The following is a 13087-nucleotide window of genomic DNA, read 5'->3' on the forward strand; positions in this document are numbered from 1 at the left end:
GGCGGCCTGGACGAAAAACGCTGCCAGAGCTGCGCAGGCAGGAAGAAGGAGGAATCCTCGGCCCGCGAGCAGAAGAGGAGCAGCCTTTACAGCAGGGTCGCTGCGGAGCCCATCCTGCGGCGACCTGCGGAGGGGAGGCCCAGAGGCGAGAGGGAGGCTGAGGCCCTGTGGAGTGTGTGTGTGTGTTTATGAGAGTGAACTGAGAGATCGTGTGTGTACGTGTGAGAGAGAGAGTGAGTTGAGAGACTGTGAGTGGGAGTGAGAGCCTGTATGTTTGGAGAGACAGCATGTGAGAGCCTCTGTACAGTGTGTGAGAGAGACAGCATGTGAGAGTGAGGGAGCCTGAGTGTATGTTTGAGGGAGGAAGGGAAGAAGACAGGTGGAGAGAGAAGAAACAGAAAAAAAGAAACCCTGTAAAAGGAATTGGCAAAAGACCAAGAAAGGGAAGGTGGGAAAAAAAAGCCTGTGACCAACTGATTAGAAAACTAAGATCAGACAGCAAAGGTAAAAAATAATAATAATTTTTTAATTTTTAGTGCTTGGCACATGTAATCTTTGGTAATGTGCAAGAGTAGCACTTTCTCTATGCGGATCTCACAATGTACGAGATCAACATGGAGGAAGTGGAAGCCCATGGGGCCTGCACAGAGGAGGCAGCCAGAATGGCCTTTAGTGCCAGTAGCAGCAATCAGCGCCTCCCCAATAGCCACGTGGCAGCAGTGACAGTGGCAGCAGAGGAATGAGAGAGGCTCCGAGGTTCCTGGCAAAAGAAAGAGAGGGGGTCTCTGCCTTTAGTGTGTGCGTGGGTATGAATGGGACTCTGCCTGGGGGTGTATGCTGGGATACATAGAGAGAGGAATATCGAGTAAGAAAAGGGAAGTGATTATCCCCTTGTACAGGTCCTTGGTGAGGCCTCACCTGGAGTACTGTGTTCAGTTCTGGAGACCGTATCTCCGAAGGGACAGAGATAGGATGGAGGCGGTACAGAGAAGGGCGACCAGGAAGGTGGAGGGTCTTCATCGGTTGACGTACGAGGAGAGATTGAAGAATCTAAATATGTACATCCTGGAGAAAAGGAGGAGCAGGGGTGATATGATTCAGACTTTCAGATACTTGAAAAACTTTAATGATCCAAAGATGACGACAAACCTTTTCCGTCAGAAAAAAATCAGCAGAACCAGAGGTCACGAGCTGAGGCTCCAGGGAGGAAGATTAAGAACCAATGTCAGGAAGTATTTCTTCACAGAGAGAGTGGTGGATGCCTGGAATGCCCTTCCGGAGGAAGTGGTGAAGTCTAAAACTGTGAACGACTTCAAAGGGGCGTGGGATAAACACTGTGGATCCATCAAGTCTAGAGGGCGTGAATAAAGTGGAGGCAGCAAAACACTGCACGGAGCGGCAGTAGTTACAGAGGCATTCACGGAGCGGGATGCCAGTGGCCAATAGTTGGTGTTCCACCTTCACGGAGCGGAAGGATGGAGGGCTGCTATTTCCAAAAAAAATAAATAAAACAAAACAAAAAAATAAAAACAGGGGTGGGTAAGAGTATGGGGCAGGGGTGTGGCCTGCTTGTTACAGCAGTTGCTACCCCTAATTGAGCTGGACGTTCACTTGGATGCAGATACGGCGCTGCTCTCTAAATTGGTGGTGGGGTGGAGGGGAATTAGGGCTGGAGGGTACTGGAAGCCAATAGTAACAGGTGGGAGAGAGAAAAAGGGGAAAAAAAATGGATAAAGTGCGTAGCTTGCTGGGCAGACTGGATGGGCTGTTTGGTCTACTTCTGCCGTCATTTCTATGTTTCTATCTTTCTATGTTTCTATGTATGTGTGTGAATGAGTGGGAGCCTGCCTGAAGTGGGGGGGAGAGGTGTGAGAATGATTGGGAGTTTGCCTGGGTGTGTGTGTGTGTGTGTATGTGAGGCAGCCAGTGAGAGTGTGTGTGTGTGTATAACAGAATCCAGGGGAGTAAGAGCTTGTGGGGGAGAGAGGGGCGGGGGGAGAGAGAGAGAGGGTCTTAGAGCCTGAGAGAGAGGTTGTGGGTGTGTATAAGAGCATGTGTGTGTGTGTGTATGTGTGAGAATAGACACGTGAGTGTGTGTGAGAGAGAGGATAAAGTTTGTATGCTCTCCTAAGCCCCTAATCCTCGACAATCTCAGGGTGACTGGAAATCAAGTTCCCAGGTATAGACAGCAGGGGCTTTTTAAAATCCTTATTAGTTTTAATTATTGGGTGTTATTTGATATATGTGCTGTTTTGAAATATTTTATTGGTGCATGGGAAATTTTTTTAAAATGTATATGATTTTAATGAATAGAAATTCTATTTATCAGTAGTTTTATAATATTCTTTTATTAGTATGGTTTTACTGTTATAACTGATGCTTTATGTTTCTTGATTTTATTTGTTTTATGAGGAATGGTGGTTCTGTTTTTCCATTGTTAATACACAGAGTCTGGCTTCTTGGGGTTTCCATTTCAGTTTTTGTCTAATTTGTGCTCCTTTATTTTGTATTCTGTATTTGGTGAGGGTCTGTCTCTGCTCTGTGTGTGTGACCATGATGAGAGATTCTGCTAGCATAGGGATCTATAGCAATCGGATTTGTTTTGTTTCCTCAGTAGGTGGTGTATTGGTATTCTAGGACCCAGTATAATATTTACCCTTGCTTTTTCACAGGTAGGGTTATTGTTGTTTGAGTCCTTGGTGTTATTACTGTTATGTTATGATGGGATTGCAGTATAGATTTTGAGTGTCTTTTTTGCAGGGTTTTGTGTTAGTTCACAATGTGCCTGGCAGTGGAAGGTGTTTGTGCTGCTGTTACTGTGAGGTGACACCAGAATTTGAAAACATCTTTTAGTATGATGAGCTGTAAGGGAAACATTCAAGCTCCATTGTTTGGGGGAATTTCTGTGGATGCGCAGTGAGTTACAGGACTGGAGGTGCAGGGTTTATAGTGACGCTCTTTCCACTCTCATAGTGATGTAGAATTAGTTGCATGAGGCTATCAGATAATTTTAATAGTTTTACTAGAAGTGTGAAACTGGCCAGCTTTTTAAAATTACGCAGAAGACCCTTTGGACTTCCTTACTGAGACTTTTTTAAAGCCAATTTTAAAGCAGGGGGCTGTGCTATGGAGGTGACTTTGATATGAGGAAATGGCATTTTGGCTCCACCCCCCAGCCCAAATTCTTCTGTCTAGAGACGCCACTGATTTTCTGTGACTTTAAGCATTAGTACAAGAAGGATGGGGGGGGGGGAGGACATTGGAGAGGCACAGAAATGCATTGGCCTCCGGGCGCCGGAGACCCTCGATGTGCCACTGGCCCTTACAGACTGATGCATAAACTCTGAGACCCCTTTCCTCCCCCAGCACACACTAGCGATAATACTCCTTCCCAAACCCACACAGACAGACCCTCATCCTCCTCTTCCCATTCCACGTACATCCTGCATCTCTTCCCACTCCCTAAACTGCACACAAACCCTGCCACACTTTCATCTGCCCAAATAAACAAACCCTGATCCTCCTCTTCCCATTCCACGTACATCCTGGCATCTCTTCCCACTCCCTAAACCGCACACAAATCCTGACACACTTTCATCTGCCCAAATAAACAAACCCTGATCCTCCTCTTCCCATTCCACGTACATCCTGGCATCTCTTCCCACTCCCTAAACCGCACACAAATCCTGACACACTTTCATCTGCCCAAATAAACAAACCCTCATCCTCCTCTTCCCATTCCACGTACATCCTGGCATCTCTTCCCACTCCCTAAACCGCACACAAATCCTGACACACTTTCATATTCCCAAATAAACAAACCCTGATCCTCCTCTTCCCTTTCCACGTACATCCTGGCATCTCTTCCCACTCCCTAAACCCCACACAAATCCTGACACACTTTCATCTGCCCAAATAAACAAATCCTGACTCTAAGGTCGTGCATTTGTTTGAAACAACATTTTAACAAGATTTCTTGCTTCATTTCAGTTCGCCTTTAAAATGAAATGGAAGAAACACAACCAAATTTTGGGTTTTTTTTTTCTTTCATTTTATTTAAAAATGCTGTCACTGACAAAAAAAAAAAAAATCCGCTCCCACCCCTCCAGGCCTCTTCTCTGATTTTCACATCCCTTGAGCCCTCTTACCATAGTTTTCTTTTTCTTCACAGAGCAGGAATGATCCCTAGCTGCTTCTGCCCCACTAATGTATTCTTAGAAATGGCGTGGCAGACCGAGGCTGGCACCAATGTGAATTCCATCCATGCAAAATGGAGGCAGCCAGGCCCAATCCCAGCACCATTTTGACAGAAAAAAATAAAATTTCCTAGCACCTAGACAAGATGGATTCAGGACCAGTGGGTTATGCACCCCTACCAGCAGATGGCGATGGAGGAAACTGATGTGACAGTATATATCCTCCTGCAATGACTCAGCCTGCCAGTATTCTCCTTCTCCAGCAGATGGTGGATGTACATTTCCCTACTGGGAAATACTTCAAAATTTAGAGGAGAATTAATTGGAGATTGGAGTTGCCCTGCTCTACTGCGGTGATACCTAATGGTCCCTCCCCCAGCTGAGAATTCTTGAGGTGATTTCCGTGGTCCCTCAGATGAATGCCTTGGTCCAGTAGCTGGTTCTTCAGTCGGCGTGGACTTAGCTGAATTAAGCAGCTGAAAGGCAGAGGGTGCAAGAAGCCGAGCGCAACAGCGACTGTATATGGCTCTCCTCCTGCAGCCAGAGACCGTCTCTGTACTTGGCTGGGAAGGGTGAGCTCAGGTAAGTTTAAAAAAAAAAAAAGTCAGAGACAGAATAGAGGGGCTTTCGTAGGACTTCCTCCGGTCTCTGTGCTTGGTGCGCCGTTCCAACATTCGTTCCCACTCCCGTGGGGGTTTAAAGGAACTGGGCAGGTTGAGCAGCCCAGGTGGGCTAGGCTCCGATGTTAGGCTTTTTTCTGTGCACTGCGTGGTAGGCTGTGGTGGCATTTTTCCGTGCTTTTTTCTGTGTGTTTGGCTGCCTTCTACAGGTGGCTTACATCAATCAGCAGGGAAGAACCAAGAGCCAGCAAGTGTTGTAGGAGATAGACCAACTTATGGAATGGGCGGAAGTGCATCTTCAGGAGATCTCAGCCTCACACATTGCAGGAAAAGACAGTGTAAGAGCAAACTTCTCAGCAGGGAAAGTCTGGACCCAGGAGAATGGGTATTGTTGGAAGAGGCGTTTCAGCTGATAATGGATTGCTAGGGCCTTCCATTTCTAGACCTGGTGACTTCTCGTAATGCGAAGGTTCCTCAATTTTTTAGTTACAGGAGAGATCCAAAATCCTTGGGTATCAATGTTCTCGTGCAGGTCTGGCCGGACAACAAGCTGCTGTATGCCTTTCCTCTGTGGTCCATGATGGGCAGAATAGTTTGGAGGGTTGAAGGCCCTAGGGGGATGGTGCTTTTGGTGGCACTGGATTGGCCCAGGAGACCATGGTATGCAGATCTGTAAAGACTCCTCCCCCCATCTTCCGGCGCACAGGAATCTATTGCAGCAGGGGCCTGTCCTTCTCGAAGATCCAGCTCGGTTTTGTCTTACAGAATGGCCCTTGAGAGGGCTCGCTTGTTGAAAAGTGGATATTCTACTCTGGTGATTGCCACCTTGCTAGAAGCAGGAAAGTTCTCCACTTCCTTAGCCTAGGATCGCGTCATGGTGGTATCAGCTCAAAGCACCTGACATCACATACAGGTGGGTTTGTGAAAGAAAGAAGCATGTCACATTTTTCCTTTAGTACAGGAGCTTGCTGGGCCACGGGAGTGCATAAGAATATAAAATGATAGCTGACGTGCAGTTCCTTGCACTAGGGCACCCTGGTGATTAGCATATCTCGGGACCCTGTTGACCGCTGTTGACGTAAAGATGAGATACTGTCATTGTAACAGATGTGTGTGCTGGAGAAGTTAGGGAAGGCCGCTGACATGCCAGTCTGCAGCCTGCAGGGACAGGAGCGGAGCTGGACACTGGTGGGGGATGGCTGAAGCACAACAGGAATCGGGTGTCTTCTGCCTATTCTGGCCACGTTCCCCTTACGCGCTGGTGGCTGGCAGGACTTAGGGAGCAGACACACCAGGGGCAGGATGAACCGGCAGCAGGAAGGCAACAAAAGATTGCCCCGATAAAACAAGACAAGGAGACAAGAAAAAACAGGACAGGACAAACAAGGCAGAGCAGAATAAGGGGCCCGAAAGTGGGACCAACAGAAGGCATCAGAGGAGGGGCAGAACGCAAACAGAGAAGCAGAGTCTGGGAGTACAAGGAAGAGAAACAGAAATAGGACAGGGCCACGACGGGTCCAGAGCTCCGGTAAAACAAACCAGACAGACAGCGCAAGATAAACGCGAGGCCAAGAATATCAGTTAGTTTATTTATTTAGAAATTTTTATATACCGCTTTTCCACAAGTCTTCATAGCGGTTTACATGCTTACACACATAATTAAAAACTAATCAAAGATGTGATAAACATACAAGTACAGATACACGTGCTAAATTACAATAAAAAGCATTTCTATGCATGACATATAATCTCTGCCCAAACATTTGCACATCATATCATATAATATATACCAAGCAGTCGTTCAAGAGACTGGGACCCAAACAAGGATCAGAACCTGGATCTGGGGCCCAGCTGTGGCACTGAGCATGCTGTAGGGCTGGCTGACATGTGAGGCAGCTCAGAACATGGCCGCCAGCCACAGAGCCTGGAGGTCTAGGCAGCTGGTAAGCAAGCCCACTGAGGGCCCCTGCTAGCGTGAGACCGGAGCTTTCCACAGATCCTCCCAGCGGCGTGGTTCCAGGTTTTACCCAAGTCAAAAGAAGACCAGCCTGACCTTCTTCTGACTGCCTGATAGCTCGCACTGTTTTCCAGAGCGATCCTGGCGTCACACCTAACCATCTGGTTTTCAGGATCGCCATGATGAATATACATGAGAGAAGCCTGCATACACCGGGTCTCAAATGAATGCAACTATATCTCATACATACTCATTACAGATATCCTGAAAGCTAGACTGGTTAGGTATGCCTTGTGAGCTGTTGTATGGGGTAACACTTCTCTAGGGGGTAATCCCAGGGGAGGGCAACAGAGCATAGTGCATCGATGGCCAATTCTGCAAAGATTGGGAAAACCCACAATCCTGCCCAGCCTCCAAATATACCAATCACCAACCCAACCTGTTTCCTTCTGTTATAAACATCAACGACCAACAATCAAGGAACCTCCTCGATGCGTGGTAATGTGTGGTTGCTACATATGAGGGGACCCTTTGTGATCTCCTCTTTTAATAGCTGCCGACTTTATTCTTTAAATGTTTGTATTTTTCTATTTTTTATATATGCAATCCTTCATTTTATATTCCACAATGAACCGTGTTTGTAGCTTTCATTTCGGTAAGTGCCCTCCCCTGGTGGTCAATTTGACTTTTTTAGCGTTCCCGCTCTTTTAAATGAATACTTATCGGTTCTGCCCGAACTCCTGTACTTCTCTAAAGTCGAAGCCGCCTGCCCGACAGTGGCCGTGTTTCGACTGCTCGCCTACTTCAGGGACCCATGGAAGGGTTTCTTTACTGGCTTACGGTTCAAACTTCTCCTCCGCTTTGCAGTTTCACTACCCTTCAAGTGCTTTTCATTGAATGAAGGCGTCTCTCATCAAAATGAAAGTTATAAAAGAAACTCGATAGAACATTACCACGCATCGGGGAGTTTCCTTGATGGTCAGCCTCCAAATACCCCATTGTACCTCACAGATTAGTTCAAGACCACATCCTACCTTCCTTCGGCTTCTCCCTTGTTCTTTCATCGTCTCCCTTTTATTCAATGTTACCCTCATGTATAATGTTATCTGTTCAAAGTTCATGCCTCGTTATTTGTTCTATGTAACGCCTCTCTTGCGATGTTATGTTTTCATTGTAAACCGGTGTGATTTGTATTCTATACAAGAATGTCAGTATATAAAAGTTAAAAATAAATAAATAAATATGGCAACTGGCTCGTAAATCGCTGGAGTAGACTTTTCCCTAACCTGTAATTGCATCATCCTACACACCAATATCTTTTCTCTCTTAAAGTTTGTCCAGTTTACTTTCAAGTTGATTTAGTGTTGAAACCATCGCTGCTTGTGCTGGCAAAATGTTCCTTGATTTCAGTGCTTGATGTGTAAAAGAGAATCCTTTCCTCTGAAGGTGGTGACACCTTAGCGCCCGTTTTATTGTGTTTGGCGTGCCTTTGGTAAAGGTGGGGAGAATTGATTGGACAGTGTGGTGTAGGTTGGACCAAGCATCGTTTGGACGTGTGCGCTATTACAGAAAATGAAATTGCTCGGCCTCGGTAAACATTACAGGGGGGGGGGGGGGGCAAGTCTGAGTTGCCTGCGTAGTTGCCAAGTTGTTGTTGTTGTACCTGGTCGCTGACTTCGCACATTGTGAATTCCACGGGTATTTTTTAGTTGCTCTGAGGAGGGTGGTTATCGGATAGACCAATTTACCCAGGTAGCTCTGTATTTTCCCAGGTCTATGGCTTTGAAAGTCTCCCTCTATTTGTTTTCTCACCGACATGTGTCTTCAGGTGCTGGATATTATTCTTAGTAAATGATGCAGCCATCGGATAAAAGCAGATTTTTCTGTAGCAGATGCGATTTCTTCCCAGGGGAATTTTGCCCAGTGTCATGTCTTGCGTTAGAATTTATGGACTCGATATTCAGTTCTTATCCGGCTAACATAGCTGGGATATTCAGCTGGATAGGTTTTAAGTTTGCTGGATACGTTTATTCACCTAAGTTTAGGCCTGCACAATAACAGGTTTAACTTTTCAGCTAACTTAGCCAGATAAGTCTGAATAGCAGCACTTATCTGTCTAACTTAGCTGGATAAGTAACTCCTCCCCATTACACCCCTGTCCCACCCTCCTCTTAGCCAGATAAATACTTACCTAAAAAGTAATTGTCTGGCTAAATGGAGGCTGCTGAATGCAGTTGAATATTTAAACGCTTCCATTTAGCTGGATAAGTCCCTACTTATCCAACTAAGTGGTACTGAATATCCATCTACTACGGTAGTTGTCGAGATTAATATCCAGCTACTAGAAAGCGTGCCCCGGGACCTGTATGGTGGCAGATAAAAGCTACTTAAGGATCCTCTGTGCTCAGCCCAGGCTTTCTTTCATTTTGATACCGTTTTTGCCCTCTCTACCTCCACGGGGAACCCATTTCTTGCCTCCACCGTCCTTTCTGTGAAGAAATGTTTTAGCACGGTTCTCCGTAGTCTGCCCTCTTTGCGTCTTGATTCATGACCCCCTTGTCCTTTCCACAAAACATTGCTTGCCTCTTGTGCATTTATTATCCCTTTAGAGGTATTTGAAAGTCTCTATCACATTATCCCCTCTCCCCCAGAGAAAACCATATTTAGATCCTCAAGTCTCATCTCACAGGGCTTGCAGTGCAGATTGTTCACCTTTCCAGACGTTTCTCCTTGTGCCGCCCCTGCTGATTGCGGGGCAAGTAGGCCTGCCTGCTCCTTTCCCCGAACCTCCTTAGTCTAGCTTTCAGTCCGCTCACCCTTCAAAAATATGAATCTTTTCTACCGTGTACCACTCGTCTGACTTCCCTCATTTTCTGCTCATCCATATTTTATCTAAATGTCTTTAAGAGCTGAAGCCCCTAGCTAGAACATCTGTTTTGCTGTTTTGACAAGGCCCTACTCTGTCTTTATTTCTTACGTCTTAAACCATCTCTTGCCTTTTTTTTTTTTTTGGCTGAGGGACAGATTGCTTTTGGGAAGCTCTTTAAACCAATTTTATTGCAGAACAATTGCAAGCCTGCAGATGCAAGATTTTTTTTAAATTTACATCCAGCAGTACTTCAGTCAGGGGCCTAAGGAAGTAATTACCATCCTGGATACCTCAACATCGAAGAGGTGAAGTGGTCAGATTGTATCACACTCTAAAGGACAAGACTGAGACATCCTGGTCCAGTCTACAGGCTTGTAGTTCTTGCTATTCTTAAAAAACTGGAACTATATAATAGGTGACAGCAGATAAAAACCAATTGATCATCCAGTCTGACCAAAGAAGCTTGACCATTTGAATGATTTCATTCAGTTTATTCATTTATAAACCACTTTTATAAATTATGAAATCCAAACAAAGTAGTGTGCGCAATCCAAAACAAAGCATAACCATAAAAACCCCAATGAGACAACACATCAATATATAAAATGTAAAATCTTTGTAAATCTCCTCATCACTCCTTATCCATTTGGTGTTTGTTGTCATCCTCATTGGTTCTCTACTGTCCTGGAAAGATGAGCATTCAAGTTCCCATACTTAATCCAACATTCATCTTTCCTTCCTCACACCTCCATGTTGTACCACCAAGCTTTGTGATCATCCAAACAGCTAACAAAAACCAGTGAAGCTGCTGCCCGAATTTCTGGCCACCTAGGTCCCTGTGGCCTTGCTGGACAGTGTTCGGCCTCCATCAAACTGCTGCTATCAACCTAGATGTTTTCTGGGGGAGTTGAAGCCCACTGGATCCAACCTGACTGCTCCGTGGCCTGCAACATTTATTTATTTTATTTAAAGAGTCTTCTATACCGACGTTAGTCGAAACATCACATCGGTTTACATCGAAACATAGAACGGAAATTACAAAAAAACAGGGGAAGGGTAGGGGTACAAATAACCAAAAGGAAAGCAATGAAGCATAGGAACAAATAAACAAGTGAACCATCAAGTCTTCAGAACAAAATCAGAGTCAGGTACAGATCAGTATTACATCACAAGTCAATAGTCGTCAAGGATTTTGGGGAAAGGCTTGTTTGAATAGCCAGGTTTTAAGTTGGGCTCTGAATTTGATGATGCATGGTTCAAGTCTGAGGTGGGTTGGGAGTGAGTTCCAGTGCATAGGTCCAGCAATGGAAAGCGCTCGATCCCTCGTAGATGTGAGGTGCGCTTTCTTTAGGGAGGACACATGGAGAGAACCTTTGTTTGTGGTCCTCGTCGGTTGAGTTGAGCATGCAAATTGGAGGGTGTCTACGAGCCAGTTGGAGTTATGTGAATATAAGGCTTTATGGATAATGGTCAGAGATTTATAGAGGATACGGGAGGGAATAGGGAGCCAATGTAGGTCCTTCAGGATCGGGGAGATATGGTCATATTTGCGAGCGTTGGAGAGAATTCTGGCTATAACGTTCTGCAGCATTTGGAGGGGTTTTATGGAGGAGTAGGGTAAGCCAAGAAAGAGGGAGTTAGAGTAGTCCATCTTGGATGCAAGTAGTCCATCTTGGACACAAGTGTAGCCTGGATGACAGTAAGGAAGTCACTGGCGTGAAGTAGATGTTTCAGGTTTTGGCAACCTTGCAATAAATGCGTGTAAAATGAAGACTGCCTCAAGTCTCCAGTCTGTCCCTTATGATATTTGGTCACCTTACACAATGGAATAGAGTTTCTTTGTTTTGGCCCATTGCTGAAATGCCAAGTGACCCAATTCAGAAAGGGAGATTGTGTGCCAGTCCTAGGTATCTGACAACTCCATCCCGATTCATTCTGGTACCTGCAGCGCTGATTTCAAAAGGTAGATTGCTTTGGCATGTAAAGTTCAAGAACCAGGCTGGTCAAATGTCTTCCTCCTTGAACTGGAGCACTTTCCAGCTCTGGGACAAAGCAAGGTCTGGCTCTGCCTTCCCGTCACATCCTGCAGATTCACGGCCAGAGCGGTGCTTTCCCACCTTACTCTATAGGTTGCAGGTCCTTCCTTTAACACTAGATGTCCCCAGTGTCTGAAATTTCTCCCCGATTGTTTTGCTTTCTCTCTCTTTTCCCGATTATGCTCCAATGCATCTGCATCTCCACTGCTCCCCACTGTCCCAACCAGGTCCAAAAAATTGTTGTGCTGAGATGATCCAGGAAATTATAGACCGGTGATTCTAACTTCAGTGCCAGGAAAAACTGTGGAAACTATTCTAAAGAACAAACTCGTAGAGCATATAGAAAGACATGGTTTAATGGAACATAATTAACATGGATTTACTCAAGGGAAGTCTTGCCTCCCCAAACTGCTACATTTTTTTGAAGGGGTTAATAAGCATGTGGATAATGTGAGCCAGCAGATGTAGTGTTGTTATGTTCTCCATTCACAGGACAGTCCTGTGAGCAACTTCACTCACCACCAGTGACGCCTGGAACTGCTGTGTGGCACAGATGTCACCACCATCTTCAGGGGCTTCCCCCCCTCCCCCCAGGTGCGCCTTCCTATGTGGACCTTGCAGCAGGCACCAGCAGATGACATCACGGCTTGGTATTTAAACCGGAGCCTCACCAATGAGTCATCTTGCCTTCAGCCTAGCCTCATCCAGTTGCCTTGTCCTTGCCTCATCCAGTTACCTCAGCCTTGCCTTATCCAGTTGCCTCATCCAGTTGCTTTTGCCTTCAGCTAGTCTTGCCTTCAACCAATCTACTCCAACCTGTTTCCAGCCTTGCCTTCAGCCAGCCTCCTCCAGCCTTACCTTCAGCCAGCTTGTCTTCAGCTTTGCCCCATCCTGTATGTCTTCATTTTGCCTTATCTCTCCATTCTATTCAGGTCTTCAGAGTCCTGCCATGACTTGTCTCTGTTTCTTGTCCTTGTGTCTTGTCGGTTCTGGCTAATCTCTCTACTTCTGACCTCAGCCTTGGTCTTGGACACATATCTTGCCTGTTGTTTGGTCCTGACCATCAATTTGAACCTTGACCATGCCTTCAGCCATCTACTCTCAACTCCTGGACTGTCCTTGGACTTTGCCTAGCTTTCTGAAGCCTTAGCCTGGCCTGCTGTAAAGCGCATTCGCCAGATGAGGGGCGGGGGGCCGAAACAGGGGGTGGTGTAGCTATTGGGAGTGAAATAGGCAGCGAAAAGGCACCTACCTTTCCGCTGTCTGCGGCGTCGGCACAGAGTCGGCCCCGGTGACGTCCCCACTTCTTCTCTTCTGGGGCCAACTCCAATCCGACTCCGCCCCCATCCTGGTATCGCACACACATATCTGTCATTAAATCTGCTTCCCACATATATATATATATAAAA

At 46.0% G+C, this 13087-nt stretch overlaps 1 protein-coding gene across 1 annotated transcript in view; it reads left to right on the forward strand.

Moving 5' to 3' along the window:
• Window positions 1–13087, forward strand: part of LINGO3 (leucine rich repeat and Ig domain containing 3) — a 77285-nt gene that overhangs the window by 39023 nt on the left and 25175 nt on the right. The gene's annotated exons all lie outside the window — the stretch shown is intronic.

Source organism: Rhinatrema bivittatum, chromosome 8 (genome assembly GCF_901001135.1).
Source record: "Rhinatrema bivittatum chromosome 8, aRhiBiv1.1, whole genome shotgun sequence".
NCBI lineage: Eukaryota > Metazoa > Chordata > Amphibia > Gymnophiona > Rhinatrematidae > Rhinatrema > Rhinatrema bivittatum.